General features: G+C 40.4%; 1 protein-coding gene across 25 annotated transcripts in view; it reads left to right on the top strand.

The window, feature by feature from the left end:
- LOC140514472 (zinc finger and SCAN domain-containing protein 29-like) overlaps positions 1–20,383 on the top strand; it is an 82,980-nt gene that overhangs the window by 17,005 nt on the left and 45,592 nt on the right. For 4 of the 25 annotated variants that reach the window (XR_011970672.1, XR_011970677.1, XR_011970680.1 and 1 more), the window contains one exon: positions 19,700–19,888. The exons of 8 other annotated variants lie outside the window; for them this stretch is intronic. The gene's annotated coding sequence lies outside the window, so the exon portion shown is untranslated. Of the gene's footprint in view, positions 1–13,803; positions 14,014–15,221; positions 15,897–17,830; positions 18,038–19,273; positions 19,408–19,699; positions 19,889–20,383 lie in introns of those variants that run through there. 13 more of the 25 variants (XR_011970671.1, XR_011970673.1, XR_011970665.1 and 10 more) reach the window with 8 other exon arrangements.

Raw genomic sequence — 20,383 nt, 5'->3', positions numbered from 1 at the left:
TGCAAGTCACAAATCTTGAAATATTAAAGAAGGGTAATAGTGTAGTTTGTATCCCCGAACCTATTCAATTTGACATTGAGAGGGAGCTAGTTAGAATTGTGATAGGTAGCTGTTCGATATACTGGGTGATACTCTGGACTAGAGTAAGGAAGACCTGAATTCAAATCCTACCTCAGATACTTACTAGCTATGTGACCCTGGGCAACTCACTAAACTACTCTCAGCCTCAGTTTTCTGACTTGTTAAATGAGGATAATAATGGTTTCTATTACATTGGCTTGAAATGAGGATCCCATGACATAGCATATATAAAGTGCATGGCAGACCTTAAAATGCTATATAAATGTTAGCTGCTATTATTATTAGTTAGAGCAAGTCAGCTTGGAATGAACACTATTTCATATCTGCATAAATCCCTCACTTAGTGCATATTCATTCAGTGTTCATTATTTTGACAGGCATCGATCAAGCTCATATTACATGTAAAACTATCTGCTAGGTGTTGAGTATTCATTTAAAAAATGACATACTCTCTTTGCTCAATGAATTTATAGCCTAAGCGGGAGGGGATAACCTGGAGGTGAATAAATACAATGCAGAGTAAACGTGCAAAGGAGGTAACTATTTGAAGTATTTTGACAAGATCACTTTCAACTGGGAGGATCAAGAAAGTTGATACCTGTACTGATTCTATAAGAGAAAGGAGGAGGAAAGAATTTAAATAGGTGGAAATGAGAAGGCAGCGTATGCCAAAACTGTCTGCATTTGTGTGCAAGATAAGAGCAAGGTAATGTGGGTATTGGAGAGCTGACTGCTCTGGAACCCCAGCTCCCTTCCATCTACTTGGGTTGGTATAATCCTTCTCTGTTTGGGAGGTAACAGTAGTAACCCTAGGATTGGTGGAAAACCACATGCAGGTTTGTTTACATGATCTTTTAGGGGGAGATTTGTTCATTAGGAAATGCACAGACAAACTTACTTCTTAGATCAAATTGGTACAAATGCCTTGAGTTCCATAGCTCAGGAAGAAAGTTATTGGAGTAGGCTGAAGAGATTTGAAAGATCACAAGCTTGGCCCCAGCGTTATAAAATTAATCCTTGCCCCTAAGTTGTAGTGTTCCTTGGGACTCTAGTGTGAGAAGGAGGGAGTGCACAGGGGAGATGCCAGTGTATTAACCAAGGCACTAAAATTAATTGTATAGTAGTGTAGAGAGCCTGCAAGTCAAGAGACCTCAGTTCAAGTGCTCATTTAGCCATTAACTAGGTGGGTCATACTAGTCCAATTATTTAATATCTCTGTATCTTTTTGCTCCTGTATAAAGTAGCAACAGTTCTTATGTACCTACATCATACTCTTGTCACAGGGTGTACAGGATGTTCAGGGAGGACAGACACCTCTGAGGTGAGGGATTGTCAAACCCTTTTCAGGGCTGCTTATCCACCTCTGGTATCCACCTCTTACCCAACTCTCACGTGCAGCTTCCATGACTCTGTGTTGACCACACTGGTCTGAGAGCCAGAAGCCAGAGGGAGGCTCTTCTGAATCCCTGAGTTCCTAATTTTTGTCTTCTGATCTTGTTGCTTGATAGGGTGCCTTACTGAGTGGCAGGTGCTCAAGGAAATTGAGAATGTCATTCCATCAGTCAGCCAGCAGGCATTTACTAAGTACATACTACTGTTCTGAGGAATACAAAGAAAAAATTAAAAAGCAGTCCCTAACATAAAAAAGTTCACATTTTTATGGGGGAGATAAACATGTACACAAATGGGTACCTACAGGATACAGAACATATGGAATTAATCATTGAGGGGGGAGACATTAGCAGTTGGGGAGGTCAGGTAAGTAGGGAAGTTATTTGCTAGATGAACCTGAAAAAGAACAAAGCCAATCATATGAACAGATTTGGCTCAGCCTAGGTAAAGGAATGATGCTTACTGTAAGGTTAAAATGACCTTAGAGTATTAGGACTTTCTGGTTCTAATCATAATTAAGTTTTATCATTCCAGTAGTGGTTCTCCTTTGGTACTCTGTTAACATCATCCTTCTCCTGGGCCTTTTCACAGAGATTGTGACTGATATAGCTACCAGATGCTAGACCTGTTGAAGCCTGTGAAAGGCAATCTACCAGTTTTCTGGTGATTTTTGAAGATTTTTGATTGTTTATCAACAAGTCATATTGTCTCTTAAGGCGAGCAACCAACATTAACTTCCCAAATATCAGCAATAGACAGGAGAATTGGGGCAAATCTTTTGCTGAAAATGAGCATAAGATATCTGCCCCTGGAACCTAACTGTGGAGTTTCTCTATCTTCTCCCCTGCCTCTTTTTAATTTCAATCCACAGTGAATCATGAGAAGGACCGTTTGCTGAGGGCCATTCAAACTCTGAATAGTAGCTGGTCACTGAAGTGTGCAAAAATGTGGCAGTGCTAAAGGTGCTATTGTTTTAAAATAAGGGAAGAATAAGGCCAAGCAGTTGTCCTGACAGTAAATGATACTTTATAATCATATTAGAAGGATTTCTGTGTGTATGCGTTCAGCAGAATGTTTGGCAGTTAGCTTCCATTTAACTAGATTTATATATAGCACACAGGAGTCTTTTAAGTGCCTTCGTTTTTTTTATGGGACAAGCTTTGGTGCCGAGGGGTCTGGTCTAGGGACAAGCAGAGACTCCCTGCATTTAAGAGAGTGGTCAAGTTATCCATCTCAAGGTCCATGATTACAATAGGATCTATGGCAATGTCCCAAATGCAGCTTATCTAGACCAGTCCTCCTGACTTCCCTCAAACCTGGCCTGTAGCCTGGGACAAGCCAGGCAAACTCTCTGGGACTCAGTGACCCTATTTGGTGAATGGGAATAGTGCCATGCAACCTGATCTCCTTGAGAAGTTGCCAGTAAAAATGACTGGCAAACACAAAGGAAAACAGGAAAATGTCATACAAATACTTGCTGTTATTATTAGTAATATTTGCATAGCTTTTCCTCTGAGGCTTCACACAGTGCTTTGTTCTTCCATTCTCTAATGCCATTTTCAAGTAATATTTCTGTATCATAATCATCTTTGTGTTTAATCCTCTACAGTTCTTTAGAAGATTCCCTCTCATTCCAAGCTGAAATTTCCCTTGGCATCATCCACAGTCAGTTTTTAGTACCTGCTAAGCCCCAGGAGTCATCCTGCCATCTTTCTGGCATGATGGTTGTGTCAACATGCTTCCAGGAAGGATTTTCTAAACTTTGTATCTCTTTCAATTGCTAGCATACAATAAGTGCTTAATATATTACACCATAAAACAGGGTAAGAGCCAGATGACCACTTGTCAGGGGTAAAAAAGGCAGTAATGTGGAAGAGACTACTTTGATTGGGTCATCAAATGGCACTGTTGGCCCCTGACAACTTGATAGGTTGTATGGATGTAGGGAGTATGGGAGTCTACTGGAGGAGAAAGGGTAGAATAAAGCTTATCATGGATGATGAGAAGACATATAGCATTTGTATATGCCCATGATATTCCTAAGGCAGATGTATGTCTTCTCAACTTGGGCAGGGGCTCAGACTGTAAATGCCAGCCATTCCCAGTGGCTAGCATGTTATTATTGTGCAGCATTTTAGTTGTGTCCAATTTTCATAGCTTCATTTGGGGTTCCCTTGCCAAAGATACTGGAGTGGTTTACCATTTCCTTCTCCAGTTCATTTTGAAGATGAGGAAACTGAGGCAAACAGGGTTAAGTGACTTGCCCAGGATCACACAACTAGTAAGTGCCTGATGCCAGATTTGAACTCAGGAAGATGAGTCTTCCTGACTCCAGGCCTGGCACTTTATCTACTGCACCACCCAGCTGCCTTTGGGTAGTATAGACTTTTGCTAATTGTGGGTCGTTACTTAGTGTTACTTACTGATTAGAGTTATATTACTGGGAAATACTGCTCCTCTCAGGAAGATAAGTCAAATAGATGATCTTCAAGGGTCCAGCACTGCCAGGAGTGGCTGGAAAATAAATGAAAAGTGATTGGCCTAAGGTATAGTTAAAGAGTGATGGAAAGAGGAATGCTTTCTCTGAATATGGGTTTGGAGAAGAACTCTTGCCTAAGGAACCACGGTTGCTGACATGTTCTATACAAAACTTTTTTTAGCTTTGAACCATATGAAAGCTCTTGTGTGAGAAGGAAGGATTATGTTTTGGTTGTTTCTATCACGTTTGCATACTTGGGCTCCGCTCATTGGCAGTGTGTCACCTTTGAATCAGAAGGACAGCAACATATATCAGTGGGTAGCAAAATCAATGACTTGGTCTTCTTTAATGTATAGGTGGCAAGTGTTTATCACATAGGTGCCATATCTGTATGTGTGTAGGAGAAACAGCATTGGAACCAAAGTCAAAGAATTGGAATTATAATCCTGGTTTTGCCATGGGCTGGAGGTGGGCCTTAGGCAAATGGTTTAGCTTTCTCTGCATCTGTTTTCTCATCGGTAAGATGGAAATAATACAGTCCTACCAACTCCTATTGAATTGTAGTGAAGATGCAACAAGAATGTATATGACAGTGCTCTGAAAAGCATGCTACTATCCATTCGTTTTTCAGCTGTTGTCCAATTCTTCATGACGTCATTTAGGGTTTTCTTGCAAACATACTGGAGTGGTTTGCCATTTCCTTCTCCAACACATTTGACCAATAAAGAAACTGAGGCAAACAGAGTTAAGTGACTTGCCCAGAGTCACACAGCTAGAAAAGTGTCTTAGGTCAGATTTGATCTTAGGAAGAACAATGTTCCTGACTCCAGACCAACACTCTTACCTACTGTGCCACCCTGCTCTAAAAAGTACACATTACTATACAAAAGCCAATGAATTAGAATAAAATGATAAGTGAATGTTAGGGATAAAAATTATCCTAGAGTACTCCATCTACCTTATTTTACTGATGGACAAATTGAGGCTTAGGAAAGTTAAGTGATTTGACTAATGTCACATGAATAGTTGGTGGCAGGTTGAGGACTAGAATGCAGAATGTGAGAGCTGATGGGACCAACCCCACCTGGTTTCAACAATTGGGAAACTGAGGCTCAGCACTTACCCAAGGTAATAGTTATTTAGTAGCAGCTTGTCTTACTCCACATCCAATATATTTTCTGTTCTTTTGCACCATGAAGCACATAAGGCAGCTAAATGGAATACTGGAAAGAGCACTGGGTTCTGAACCAGGAAGGTACCTTTGTGAGTTCAAATCCGTTCTTAGAAACCTTTTTGCTGTGTGACCCTGAGCAAGTCACCACCCTGTTTGCCTTAGTTTCCTCATCTATAAAATGAGCTGGAGAAGGAAATGGCAAATCACTCCAGTATCTTTGCCAAGAAAATCTCAAACGGAGTCACAGAGAGTCAGACTGAAAAAAGACTGAAAAATGACTTAATAACATAGCACATATAAACTTGGGGCTCCCTCTCAACCCTGACTTAAAGGTCCAGAAGGTGCCTGTAGGTTGCTTTTCAGAGTCTAGGGGTAGCCCTAAGGTGTTGGGGCTGTTTTCTAATGCTATGGCTTATGAGCACTACTGTTATGTTTCTTACCATGATGATCAGTTGTTATTAATTAACCCTTTTAGAAAAAGGGTTTTCTTTTACAAAGGTAGTAGATAGTAAGAACAGTTGGTAGAAAACAGCCTTCCCCCAAAGTCTGCGATACACTTTTCCATCACTACATACAGAGTCCAGGATAAAAAGCAGATTCAGACTCTAGAACACATGGCAAAGGAGTAACTCATAGTTCCTGAAAATTCTGTAATTCTGAAGGTGATTCCTTTAGGTGAAGTATAGTTTTTCTGCTGGAATCTTTGTAGACCTTTGAATCCATTTCCTCATCATGTTCAGTCTTGCCCTTGACTTTCAACACAGACGTTGTCACCAGCCAATCCTGGGGCACTTCTAGGATGTTGATGGTAAGTGGTAAGGTGGAAAATCTAAAATCTTTGGGCCTTTTGCAGCTTGAAGGGGGGTCCTCCTTCAGCTGGGGTGGGAGGAGACCTAGGCCACAGATGAAATGTTCTTCTCCCTCCAAGTCCAAGTGATTCCTTTTTATCTCTTCCTCTTCTTCCTTGTCATATATTCAAGTATTCAGGTTCTAAAGTAACTCTCTGGTAGTATGTAGGTCCCACAAGGTGTTGCCAAGTCCCTCATTCAAATAGAACCATCTTCTCGTAGCATCTAGTTGAAATGTCTTTGATTTAAGGAGGTGTCCAGTCCTTATTCACACCTAGCTCTGGTTGACTGATTCTATGAAAAAGTGTTGTCATTATCATTAGATCTCCTAATTTCCATCCAGATTCTTTTTCCATCATGCCATTGTGTTTTGTTTTGTTTTTTTTTAATTCTAAAAGCTCGAAAGAATGTTAGAAGTTCATCTAGCCCAGTTAGGCTAGTTGACAGGAAAATTAGCAACTTATATTTGTATGGTGCTTAAGGCATACAAAGGGATCTCATTACCTTGAGGTATGTAGTTTAAATCTATCCTTATTTTATATATAAGGAAACTGAGAGTTACATAACAATTGGCTTTCTCATTCCCATAGCTAATTCATATGTTGAATCCCAGAATTGAAAGGGACATACAGGCCATCTCAATTCTGTCCACAATTTCTCTGACAGGTAGTAATATAGCCTCAATTTGAAGACCTCTATGAAAAGGAATTTCCTTTATGCCAAAAGAGATATGGAACTGTGTATACCTTTTGTCTCAGCAATACCATTATTTACTTTGTTTCCCAAGGTGATCAGGGAAAAAGGAAAAGAACCTATGTTTCCAAATATTTATAGCAGCTCTCTTTGTAGTGGCAAAGAACTGGAAATTGAGGGGATGCCCAGCAGTTGGGGAATGGCTAAACAAGTTGTGGTTTATGATTGTGACGGAATACTACTGTACTGTAAGAAATGATGAGAGGTTGATTTTTAGAAAAACATAGAAAGATTTCAGTGAACAGAAGCAAGAGAATGTTGTACACAGAAACAGCAATAATTGTTCGAAGAATAACTGTGAATGACGAAAGTTATTCTGAGTATTACAGATACTCAAATCAACTACAAAAGACCTCTATGAAGAAAGATACTAACCACCTCCAGAGAAAGAACTCATAAATGATTCTGCATAGTTAGATTTTACATATCTATATATCTATATATGCGTGTGTGTGTACATATATATGAATTTATTTGTACGTGTATATGTACATACATACATATGCATATATGTAGATAGGTAGATAGATAAAAGGGTGACTTTCTTTAGTGTGTGGTAGGGAGGGAGGGCAGGAGACAGTCCTGAACTTTAAAATGTAACAAAATAATTTAATTAAAAAAAATTCTCCTGCATTTTGAAGCAGGACTACTTTTGGATGGTTCTGAATGTCAGAAATTTTTCTTTTATATCAAATTAAAATATGGAGAAAAGAGAGCAAAGCCCTGGGAGAGCAGAGTTTTCCCTGCTGGTTTCTTGCCTCTGAAACATTTGTCTCTTAATGACTCATCAGGGCATTTCCTTGTGATGACATTATGTCCTTTTTGTCCTTTAAAAGGACAAAGTTGTGTCCTTTTAACTAGCTTCCTAAAATACCTGGCATTACCCTATGCCTAGGCCACTGCTTTATTAGTATTCTTGGTGTGATGGTAGTGACAAGGATGAAATGTTTAACAGAAGTCAGGAAATGGTTTGGTTTTCCCTCCTGCCTCCCAAGTTGGGCTTTGCTAAAGCAGCTCTATGGTAGGGTCTAAGCATGCAAAAGGCCAGATTGGCTTCAGGTATAGGCACCCTAGGCTGCTGTCTACATGGTGCCATTGAGGGATGTTGAACCACTCATCTCACTGAAAGCTTCTCCCTTATTCTGTGTCGGAAATTTTTATTATTCCTTGTAGGCTTTTTAAAGAAGTGAATTTTAGCCTGGTTAAAGCTTTGAGTTAAGTAGGAGGAGCTATCACATCTATTAGTCAACACATCAGAAGAAATGTGCCTTTTTAGTTAAAAATATGCTACTGCATAATGTCACAACAGAGAGCAGGTTTCTGAGAGTTATGTTGTTGCTAAGTTTGGATGGAAAGAAAGACACTGAAAACATAGGATACCCTCTGGCTGATGATGTGACTCAGTGGGATTGATACAGCATCCTTGAAGATCTGATGCCAGAGGGAGCAGGGTTCTTACAATGGTACTCAAGGGAGGAATAGCTGGTTTTAGAGTTTTTCCCAGCTAGCCAGCCCTGTGAAAGACAGCTTGGCCTCTGCTTAGGGCCTCTGCTTATACTTTAGATTGGTCTTTTCCTATTATGGGTCCTCAGTGGGAGGTGAATGTTTCCATTATCTACTAGGTTACAGTGGGAATAAATGAGATGATAATTAAAAGTGTCCCAATTGAAAGGTCCAGGTCATAGGACCCTAGAACTAGAGCTGGGAAGGACCTCAGATTGAATATTGTCATGCAGCATCCTAGTGTAATGATAAGAGCACTGGATTCAGAGGCAACTGCCCTACCTTCTAGTCTGGATCTGCCATTTACTGTCTGCTTAACCCTTTGGCAAGTTATTTAACTTCCCTGAGCCTCAGTACCCTTAGCTGTAAAATAGGGATTACGATACCTACCTTGCTTACCTCCCGGGGTTATCATGATGATTCATTGAGACAGTGTATGTCAAACCATCTGAAAACTGCAAATATAAAGAAAGTTATTGTATGAATGGTCTCTCAATCTCAAACCCCTGAATTGAAAGAAAGTACTGGTATATTGGGCCACCAATGAATTACTTGCCTTCAATTCAAACAATCACTTTCTCTCCAAATACATGCCCTAGTTCTACTGAAATGTTTTGGATAGATATATCACACACACACGTGTGTGTGTATGCTTATGTATTTTATTTATTATATCTAGCTATCTACAACAACAACAAATCTGTATACAGTAATTTTTATTTTGGTGGATCATTATCAGCTTTCTTATGTAGCAGTATTTATAAATGTGACCTTATTCAATGCCACTCCAGTTCAATTCAGCAGATGTCTATTAAGTGCCTAATAGGTACTGAGGATACAAATGTAGTCCTGCATATATGTAGATAGATAGATAGATAAAAGGGTGACTTTCTTTAGTGTGTGGTAGGGAGGGAGGGCAGGAGACTGTCCTGAACTTTAAAATGTAACAAAATAATTTAATTAAAAAAAATTCATTTTTTTTTGGAAGAATATGACATACACACACAGATGCTAAGTATTTAAAAGCTTGTGCAAACTAATTTCAGGAAGGAAGGAGCTCTAACAGAGCTTGGGGTTGGTTTGTTTTTTTTTTTACTTTCAGGTTTGCATAGCTCTTTAAATATGTATTTCCTCATTTGATCTTTATAACAGCTTTGTGTGATGGGTGCAATCACTAGGTGCAATTTTACAAATGAGAAAACTGAGGAAGTGGAAGAGAGGGGAAAGCTGAATCAGAGCTACATAGGTATCGAGTATCTAGGGCAGGATTGGAACTCAGGTCTTCCTGTTTCAAAGTTCAGTTCAGCATTTTGTACATTGTGCCATCACATCTAGTTAACAACTGGATGGTTGAGGAAAGGCCTTAAATGGGAGATATTATTTCTGTGATATTTTGAAGGAAGTTAGGAATTCCAAGAGGCACAGGCGAGGAGAGAGTACATTCCAAACATGGAAGGTGTCAACAGGCAATCGCTGTCACAAGACAACGTGAAAAGAAAATGAACATGCATGTGTAACCCATAGGGTTCCCAGTCTTTACAGAAGTTTACATTTTTACAAAAACAGGACAAAGGGAGGAGGGGACACCAGGAAAGAGAATGACATGAAAGGGAGAACAGCAAAGGTGGAAAAAGACAAAACCACTCCCCATGAGGAGGAGCAAGGTGGGCAAAAAACCTCAGTCTTTTCCCTTGGGAACTGCTAGACTATGAAGATAGGAGGATCTGTTTATCTGTAAAGGACCCCAGCTGCACAAGCATTATCCCAGCCTGGCACAGACTGGCTGGCGCCTGTCTTGACTCTCAAGGACACAAGGAGTCCAGTTTGGGGTGCAACAACAAATTACGTAAGCTCAGGGGAAGCTTCAGGCTTGACACATTCAGAGCCTCCTGCATGTTCTGGGTTCAGTATTTCTGGAAAATATGGCAACTCAAAAAGACAAGTTCAGAGACCCCTTAACAGGGAGCATCTGTGCAAAGAGAAGGAGGCAGGAGATGGAATGTTATATACCAGGACCAGGTAGAAGGCCAGTTTGACTGTAATGGAGAATTCATGAAAGAAAGCAATATAAAATAAAACTAGAAAGGTAGTTGGGAGTCTCTGGAAGCCTCTAAAATGCTAGACTGAACATTTTGTGTTAAAGAATTAGATTCATTCCTTTTTTTCCTTTTGTCTTTATAGGTATATTTAATTTTATTGAACTCTTGTGGAAGAGAAATAACCTGAGAACTATGAACTTGTCAGTCTCTTAGTAGAACCATTTTGGCTTGTCTGTCATCAAAATCTCCCTTCCATTTGGCAGGAAAGAGGTTGGGGATCCTTACTACCATGAGAAAATAAATTTATTTTTAGTATCAGTTTTACCCTCACTCAGAACGAGTCTTGTAAAAAGCTTAAAGGATAAGGGGGAATTAAAAACCTCGGAAAGTTTCTCAGCATCTCCATAAAGGGCAGAGCCAATGACTTTAAGCAAATGGCATGAAGAGTGACTGAGTTACCTCTGATGTCATAGCCAGTTCCATCACCCAAGTGTCTCTCCCTGTTTTGAATCATGGGTTTCAAACATCCCCAAAAGCTTTCCCCCTGGTAATTCCAAAGCTCTTAACAAATCAATCCTAGGGAGAAATAAACAAATATGTAGAAGAGCAACAGGATATTTAGAGCATGGTTTTAATTAAAATTTTCATGTTTCCCTCTTGATGTCTTGTATGACCCATTAAATATATTGTTTAAATTCTCCATAAAAGTAAGTAATAATTGCATGCTAATCATCATTGTTTCCTCATTGTCCTTATTGTCAGGATCTCAAAACTCCCTAAAGAGGAGGGAGTTCAGAAGGCACTGAGACAGTCTTTCCTGATTTGGTGACACAGATCCATTGTAGCAAGCCCTTTTGGTGTTCCCTGTGCACAAACCCTGAGATAGCTTGTCTTCATAGTTCAGCACATAAGAAGACCCCTCCAGGGGAACATACGGAAGAAATATTCCCAAAGACACAAAAGACAAAACACTCAGGGATATCCAATCCCATACTCCTCCTAATGCCCCCACCTACTCCTTTCTTCTTCCTAAAAGCACTGCAGTGTTTGGCATGGGATATACTGTACGGTGATAGTCATCTTTCAAACACCAACAATGCAAATTTTGCTGCTTCTTGCTCCTGTGTACTGGTTTCAAGAAACTCTAGTTTTGATAAGGGCTTAGTGTATCCTTCAAGGATATTGAATTGCAGTTGCTGACTTTTCTCCCCTCTAGCTCAGTTGCACTATTTTTTTTTGCTGTGCTAACACTAATCCCCTTTTTAAAAAATCCTGTCATCCTTGTCTGTCTCTCTCCCTCTCTCCTTCTCCTCCTTTTCCTCTCCCCTCTTAATCCCTTCCTCCTTCCCTTCCCTCCCAACACATACACCCAAAATATATGTACATCTAGATATACACCTACATATAGATATCTATTTATCTGAAGCTTTAAAATATCACTTTCTTCTGTACTTAACAATATATAATGATTGGATCATGTAGGATCCTGTAAAAAAAAGTTACAAAATGTGAAACACTTACCAGTCTTAAAAAGCTGTACTACCTGTTAGCCTGCCCAAAGTGAATGTTGCATAGAAAACTCAATAAGTTTATTTAGCCATTCTGAGTTGTGATTAGTCTCAGGCAGTCTATCTAAACAGTTACCTGAAGCATTGCCAGCTCTCATTTATCATTCAGTAGATCCAGGGGAGCAGATGGTATGATGGAGGGTCATTGCAGCTCTATAGTATAGAGATGATGCCGAGCAAGCATTAGTGGAAGGAATTTAGCATGTTTAGCCTGGAGGAGAGCAGTCAGTCTTGAAGTATTTGAAGGGAAATCAAATGGAAAGGGGATTAGAATGTTCCCTTTGGCTTTCATAGGCAGAACTGGTAGCAATAATTAACCAGTGTAAGAGAGGCAAATTTTGGCTCAACATAAGGAATAACTTTCTTATACAATCAGGGTTATTCAGAAGTGGATAAAAAAATGGGTTCTTCTTTTCTAGAGATTTTAAAAGCAGACTTTGGGTGATTAGTTGTGGGAATGTTAGAGAGGAGATTCTTTGTTTATGTGTAGTTTGGACCACATGTGATTCTCAATTTGTTGATTACCTGGGTTCATTTACCTTTCTGTTACTTCCTGACATATTCTCTTGTTAAATGAGAAAAGTGCCAACTTTGTGCCTCTTTTTTTTTCCTTTGGAGAGAATGTTCCCCATCCCAGGGCATCCACAGGAATCCCAAGGTCATAGATCTAGGAGAGATCATCAGAGGCATTCTAGACCAGTTCCCTCCTTATACTCAAGGAACCTAAGGCCAAGGGAGGTTGTGACTTGCCCTAAGTCATACAGGTAGCAAATATCAGGAGTAGGATTTGAATCCAAGTCTTCTGACTCTAAAGCCTCAGGAGGTAGGATCAGGGTCCTCAACCATCAAACAGAATGGACAAGTCTCTCCATAGTTCTTCTAATCTGAGTTACCATTCCTGGTATCTTTGTTCTTCTAATGCCCCACAGTAGTTATGATCTGCTTATCAGACCTTACTCATTCTTGCAGATCATAATACTTTACTTTGAGGGAACTAGATGGTGCAGTGTCTAGAGCACCAGTGCAGGAGTCAGGAGGACCTGAGTTCAAATCTTACCTCAGACACTTGACACTCACTTAGCTGTGTGACCTTGGGCAAGTCACTTAACCCCAACTGCCTCGTTCTGGGTCATCTCCAGTCATCCTGATGAATATCTGGTCACTGGATCCAGATGGCTTTGGAGAAGTGAGGCTGGTGACCTGCACAGCCCTCCCTCACTCAAAACAAAGTCAAGTGCAAGTCATGTCATCGTTTCTCTGATGGCGTGGTCCTCTTCAACAATGAAAGATGAATGCACACAACACTTTACTTTAGTTAGGTACTGCCAATTAAGTACTCCCCCACATCAGGTTCAGCAGAGCTACATTGGGACTCATTCCTGGATAGATAGGAATCACATTGTAACTCTTGTATCAGAGGGCTCTCACAGCAAAAAAGAACTCAGGGTCACTTTGGGTAATCTCTCTCTCTCTCTCTCTCTCTCTCTCTCTCTCTCTTTCTTTCTCTCTGTCTCACACACGCACACACACTCACACACACACACACACACACACACACACACACACACACAGACACACAGCAATCTGGAAAATTACTGATGCTGCCCAGTGTGCTAACACCAACTCCCTTGACAAGCATATAGTTCACAAAGTTAAAAAAGGAAAGTTTTATTGAAAGGTGGAAGAAAAAAAAAGTAGAATTCCCAGTAGAGTTCTTGGAATATGAAGCCCCCCTCGAATGAACAAACCAGCTGTCCGAAACACCTCTGGTGTGTGACTCTTAGGCCATGGGCTCCCAACAAGAACCTCCAGTCATTCCCAAGGGCATTGTAAAATTTTAGACATTGATCTCTAAAATAGCTTTTCTTGTAGTCAGATGTAGGCAACTCCCAGCAAGTGGTATCAGGCAGCACTCAATGGCAATGCCAAGATTTTTCCTAGAGCAAATTTTTTTTTCTATCCTCAGATGTCTGCAAAGGGGAATGCCTGTAGGGTCTCCCTGCCTGGTAGGAAGTGCAGCTTTTCTTTGCATCCCTGCTGAATGGTGACAGGACCAAATTATGGACTTCCCTTCCTTGTGGCTACTCACCCTGTTCTCACAAAAGTTTCCCAGAGAGCAGGACCATGCCACTCCCTTGTCTCCAAGAGAAGTCATGTCATCTAAGAAGAGGTTCAGGTATGATGACTACAGATTTCTATGTATTTTCTCCTTTAGATACCCGAAGGGAAGTTTCCCATCCAGTGGAACATTCCTTATTTGGTCCAGGAGTTGGCAAAGCAACTTAAATTTCTCCTGAATGCTCTCTTTTAAAAGAGGCAGTAGGACATATTGGAAGTAAACTGGACCCAGAATCAGGAAGACCTGGGTTCCCATGCTGCCTCTGACATCTCCTGACTGTGGAACCTTGTGTGAAACACTTAACTTTTCAGTGCCCCATACACCTCTCAAAGACACAGCATAAGTGGCAGGGACATTTTTCCTTATTGGAAATTCACTCTACCAATGAAATAATAGATCTGATTTTTAAAATCTTCTTTTAAATCCCTCATTCTTTGATTCTGTCCCCCCCGCCCCACCCCGAGTTTCTCTTCAGTCAGTTGGACAGCATCATTCAAATCATCTGAAATTGTTACTAGCCTTAGGGCTATTGCTACATATGGTAGGAGAGATGGGTAAAGAGGAGAAGTTTCTCCAAACCAGCTATATTATTAGAGCTGGAGGTCCAGAGCTGACTGAGTTATCAGTCTCTTGCCAAGCATCTGACCCAGTCTACTATTGTCTTCCCTTTCAACTTATGTGGTTCTTTTGGATCTTAACCATTTACTTGGTCTCCTGAATATTCACTCAACAGATCCCGAAAAAAAGTCCACCTGATTCTCATTTATTTGTTTATCCTCTGACTTGTGTTCTTCTGGGTGACTTGACCTTGGGTCAAGTCTGACCTGCCTTCTATGTGCTCATCCACATCTCTGACCCATGTTACCCAGGTTGCCTAGTTCCCTAATCTAAGTTTCTGATCGCTGTTTCCCAATGCAGAAAGAGAACAATCTGCCTGGGAGTCAGTGAAATGAATATTGCCACTTGGCTTGCTTTTCTCTAGTTAATCAACATGGATTGCTTCCTATAGTCAGTAGGTAGGTAATTTTATTGTTGTTGCAGTACTGAGACATGAGGAATAACTTACAAGGAGCATTTGACCATGGAATCCCAGAATAGCCATGCAAGAGCATTTATTCTCAGGGAGGACATGGGGCTGAGGAGTGAAAAATACATTGTTCAGTTTAGGGCAAGTCATAATTTGATAGATCCCAATATTTTTGAGCAACTGTTGACTCTTACTGAATCTGAGGTCTTCTCTAACCTCCTGATAATCTGTCTTTCAGCAAATATCAAATGAGGTGAATTGTGAAAGTTCAAGCACCGAAAAGAGAGACCTTGGCCGCCGTGTACAAACATCTTTGGGCACCATACAAACTGCCAAATTGACACCTCATTGCAGACGGCAAATAAAGTTAAATTAAGTGACTGAGGGGACTTTAACAAATTACCTATTCAAAATTGCTTTTGCAAAGCTTACCAAATTCATGGCAGCCCTGAAAGTATCTCCCTGCAAAAAAATTTTCCCCCTCTTGGTCTTGTGGCTGCTGCAGGAAAATTAGTAAAATCCACAGAATAACATTTGAACTTTTGCAAATGAGTAAACAGCCAAAATAAACAGCACTTCGGAAAAAACACACATTTTCTCTCTTTTAAGAGCAGGCTGTGCCTCAGCAAAATACCTTAAAAGTGAACTAAAAAGCTTTTAAAAAAATAAACAATTCTGCTTATGATCATAAATTGGGACCATATGGAGATGTGAAAGCTGCAAGAACAATCCATTTATGCTCTTTTCTCACTGCCTGCATTATTTGCATGCCACAGAGAATGCTTATATTAAGTTGAGTTCACTGAAGTCTTCAGTGACCCCCCAATAAGAATGAACTCTCTTCCTTCTGGGGCTTCTTAGGCAACATTGCAGAAAAAAAGAGAATGAAATGAAGAGCAATACTTGTTAATAAGCCACAGCTGAGAAGCAAATTCTCCTTTTCAATTTCCCATCATTTTACCTCAATTCATATTTCTCCTTTAAAGTGCCATATGGCCCCAGTGAATCTCAGTAGATCAGTGATATATACCAAAGTTGAAAATATGTGGTGGCATCCTTGTGAATGGTCAGTCATTGATAGAGCTATGTTGCAATTTGCCCTCTTGTTCGGCTTCCTGGCCTTAAGGGATGGTGAATATACAGACTACCCAGAGTAGATCTGTAGTCTGTTTTCTCCTAATCAACTTGATTTGTGCCATGGTGTCATGGGTAAGAGAATGTGGATGATCCGATGCCAGCCATCATCACTAAACAATTCAGGCACTGTTTGGCCACCAGTGTAGCATGGGCAATGATAGTTTCTTTAAAGGTGAAGGGTTACATTCTCATTGTCTCTTGTGATTATCACTTGTGTTTCTTATTCTATAGAAGTATGATGGCATAATGGACAGAAAACTGGGTGTAGAGTCTGGAAGACCTACGTTCAAATTCTGACACTCATACTGACTCTGGGCAAATCACTTATCCATCTTTGTACCTCGGGTTGCTCTCTATGGCTTAGCTACTGAGTTATATAGTTAGGTTTCCATGCTGAAGATAATTCTTTTGTTATTTTCCCCAATAGCACTTAATGTCTGTACCACTTATCCAGCACTTACCTAACCAGTTAAAATTAGAAAGAAATTAGATCAGACCCCCAAAGTCAATTGGACTAATCATAGATGAGAACTTTAATTGAAATGGAAATGATGACCTCGGTGCCATTACAATATTAGGCCCCTCTTGGCTGCCACAATGCAGGAATTCTTGGAAACACCCAATACCAGGGCTCTGCTTATGAGGAGGGATATGGTAATTATTTGTAAAAGGATATGTCTTAGGATCATAGCATCATAGATTTGGAGTTATAAAGGCCCTTAGAGATTCCCTAATCCAACACTCTGATTTTACAGATTGAATATAGTCCTTAAAAATGAAAATTATTTCTTTAACATATGAATATGTGTTTACTGGAGATCAAGTCAGAAAGCTTTAAATCGAACTAACAAAATAATAAAAGGATAAGGGTATAGAGAAAAACACAATAAATGAGTTTCCTAATTTTTTCTTCCCATTAGCTTAGTTTCTACACAGATATATAAGGTATTTGTGCTAATTTTGGAAAGCATTTGCACATATTTGAACTCCATAGACAATCATAAACTTCATGCTAACCAGTCTTTTCAACCTTTTAAGAAAAGCTACATAATAAAGGAGGACTAATTTATGTTTTTTCTCCTCTTCCTTCTCCTCCTTCTCTCTCCCTCCTCTCCATCCTTCCCCCTCTCTCTTTCTCCTCTCCCCTTTCCTTCCTTCCTTCCCTTTTCTCTCTCTCTTTCCTCTCCCTTCTTTCCTTCCCCTTCTTCCTTTCTCTTTCCCTCTCCTCTCTCTCTCTTTCCCTCCCCTCTCTCTCTCCTCTTTCTCTTTCCCTCCCTCCCCTTCTCTCTCTGTCCCTCTTTCCTTTTTCCTTCTTCCTTCCCCCACTCTCTTCAGTTGGGGTTCTAATGTGTAATGAGAATCCTAAAGAAGGAATGAAGAGACATAAGGGACCAGAAAATCCGAAAAGTGTCTTATCAGCATTTGAATCTTTGGGAAGTGGTTGTACTTTTTGAAAGAGTGGGTGGATGTATTCAAATCAGATACTGCCATATAAACTTCAAGGTCAAGTTTGAAGTTTCTTAGAATATTATGTCCTAAGGAGGCCCTCTCATGCTTACTTTTTTTCCCCTTTGGCTCTTCCCTGGATCGTAGGTTCTGTTTCCTTACTACTACCTCCTACAATCTTTATCTTCCTTCAATTGACCATTCAACACCATTTTTTTTTTGAAATAGATGGTTATTGATATTTTTTTATTTTACCTTGCCTAGGCTTCTTCTCCCTCTCCTACCCAGAGTCATCTCTTCTAACAAAGAAATTTTTTAAAAAGAAAAAGAGGAGGAAGAGGAAAAAAGTTCAGCAAAACTAATTTTGCATTTAGAAAAATCTGACATTATAAGCATGTTCCATGCCAGAGGTGTCAAACATGAACCTGTGGGCCTCATGCAGCTGGAGTGCAGCCTGAACCAGATTAAAATGTAATTCAGAAATGTTTAACAAAACAAATAAAAATAGAGTGAAACATAGATAATGTTACTGTATGGTTTTCTAAGTGAATATTCAGCCTGCAGAGATCCTGACATACAGTTTAGTTCTACTTCTATTTCAATTTGACATTTTGACATTCTGTCCTCCCCAGCACAAAAGAATGGGAAGAGATGTCTTTTCTTGGGGGGGGGGGGTCAAGATCAATAATTATTTATGAAATTTTCAGCCTGCAGTTTCTCCTATATCTATCTTAGTTTTGAGTGTTTGTTTCCATGTTGTGGTCCATTGGATTGTAAGCTCTTGAGAACAGGGACTGTCTTTTGCCTTTCTTTGTATCCCTAGTGCTTGGGGCAGCTAGGTGGTGCAGTGTCTAGAGGTGGTGCAGGAGTCAGGAGGGCCTGAGTTCAAATCTCACCTCAGGCACTTGACACTCACTAGCTGTGTGACCTTGGGCAAGTCACTTAACCCCAATTACCTCATCTTGGGTCATCTCCAGTCATCCTTATGAATATCTGGTCATTGGATCCATATGGCTCTGGAGGAGAAGTGAGACCTGCACAGCCCTCCCTCACTCAAAACAAAGTCAAGTGCAAGTCATATCATCATTTCTGTGATGGCATGGTCTTCTTCGGCAATGAAGGACAAACACACACACCAATCCCTAGTGCTTAGCATATTGCCTAGAATATAATAGGAGCTTAATAAATGCAAAATAACTGATTGATGACTCCTCTGTGCCAGGCATTGTGACTCATGCCATGGGTGTAAAGACAGTAAAACAGTCCCTACATTTAAGGAGTTTACATTCTAATAGAGGATGCTGCATGTATATAGACAGGCATCTGCAAAACCCATAGAAAACACATACAAGGAAAGGAAGGCATGAGCAGGTGGGGTGGAAGGGGATGGAGTTGGGCACTAGGAAAGTCCTCTTGCAGAAGGTGGTGCCTGAACTGAGTCTTAAAAGCAACCAGGGATTTGAAGCAGGGGTTATGAGGACGGATGTCATCCATTGATTCACTTCTTAAAGAGGGCTCTTATAACCTCACTCAAAGTGTGAACCTGAAAAGGCCTCAGCCTAAAAGGGCCAGGGTCCCCAGGGTCTCCCATTGCATTCTGGGCCATCTCCAGTCATCTTGATGAATATCTGGTCACTGGACCCAGATGGCTCAGGAGAAGAAAGTGAGGTTGGTGACCTTGCACATTTCTCCCTCACTCAAATCCAGGTCAACTGCAAGTCATGTCATCAATCCCTGATGTCATGGTCTCCTTCAAAAAAGGACAAACACAACAACAATGAGGAGGGAATGTATCCCAGCCAGCGCTTAGGCATGGATACAGACAAGAAAGGATATTGAAAGTAAGGAGCAACAAGAGACAGCCAGACTGATAGAATGCAAAGTATGTAGAGAGGGAGTAATATATAGCAATGGGTCATGTTCAGCACAATTCAGGTGTCACCTCCTATACTTGGCCCTTGGAAAATCATCCCAGGTGTCTATGTTCTCTCCCTCTTGAGATGACCTTCTCTATAGTTTGTATTGACTTATCTCTGTGCTTGTGATACTCTGCCCCTTCACATACACACATACACACAAGTAAAATATAATTAAATATAATTAAAATATAATGTCTTTGAATTTACATTTTAGGCACAGTGCTTTGCATTCAATATATGCTTGTTGATCAGCTGATGGAAAGAAGATAAGGATTTTCATGAGGAGGCAGAATCCAAATCCTAGGGAAAGGAGCCCTGTTAAGAGAGCAAAGAAGGCAAGCATGAGAGGGCTTTGTAAAGATACAGTGTTGCTACATCCTTAATAAATGTTTATTGAATTGAATGGAATTGCTGTCACCCATCTCATATCTCCTTTGATTATTTATTGCTTTTTGGGTTTTTGAAAGATGAAAGTTGCCTCGGATTCCTTGAGCATAAGACTTCTCCTTTCTCTTAATTCAGATCCTTTTTTTCTGTCCCTTGGGTATCTCAGGCTGGCACCCTCTGCCCACTAGCAAGGATATTTGGGAAGTGCCATGGGTGGGTGCGGGCTCAAGGAGCTGGCTTTAATAACCCATATGATTTCTTGAGCTTTTTAGACCATAATAGAAATGGTATACCCAGGATGGTTGGAAGAATGAAGGAAGGGGCTGTATTTTTAGTGCCTGCTGTTTGTGGGTAACATAACTGAAAACTGTTGGATCTTTTCCCCTTTAGCTGAATGGCTGGTATTCAGGAGCTTGCACCCACTCTCTGCCAGGCTGCCCTCATGGAACTCCCTTTTTATGATGTGGGTGACTGGTTACTTGGCACCTGCCTGTCCCACTACAATTCTTCA

The sequence above is a fragment of the Notamacropus eugenii genome, chromosome 7, assembly GCF_028372415.1.
Source record: "Notamacropus eugenii isolate mMacEug1 chromosome 7, mMacEug1.pri_v2, whole genome shotgun sequence".
Taxonomy (NCBI): domain Eukaryota; kingdom Metazoa; phylum Chordata; class Mammalia; order Diprotodontia; family Macropodidae; genus Notamacropus; species Notamacropus eugenii.
Note: the sequence above shows the minus strand (reverse complement) of the source record. Positions and strands in the feature narration are given on the sequence as shown.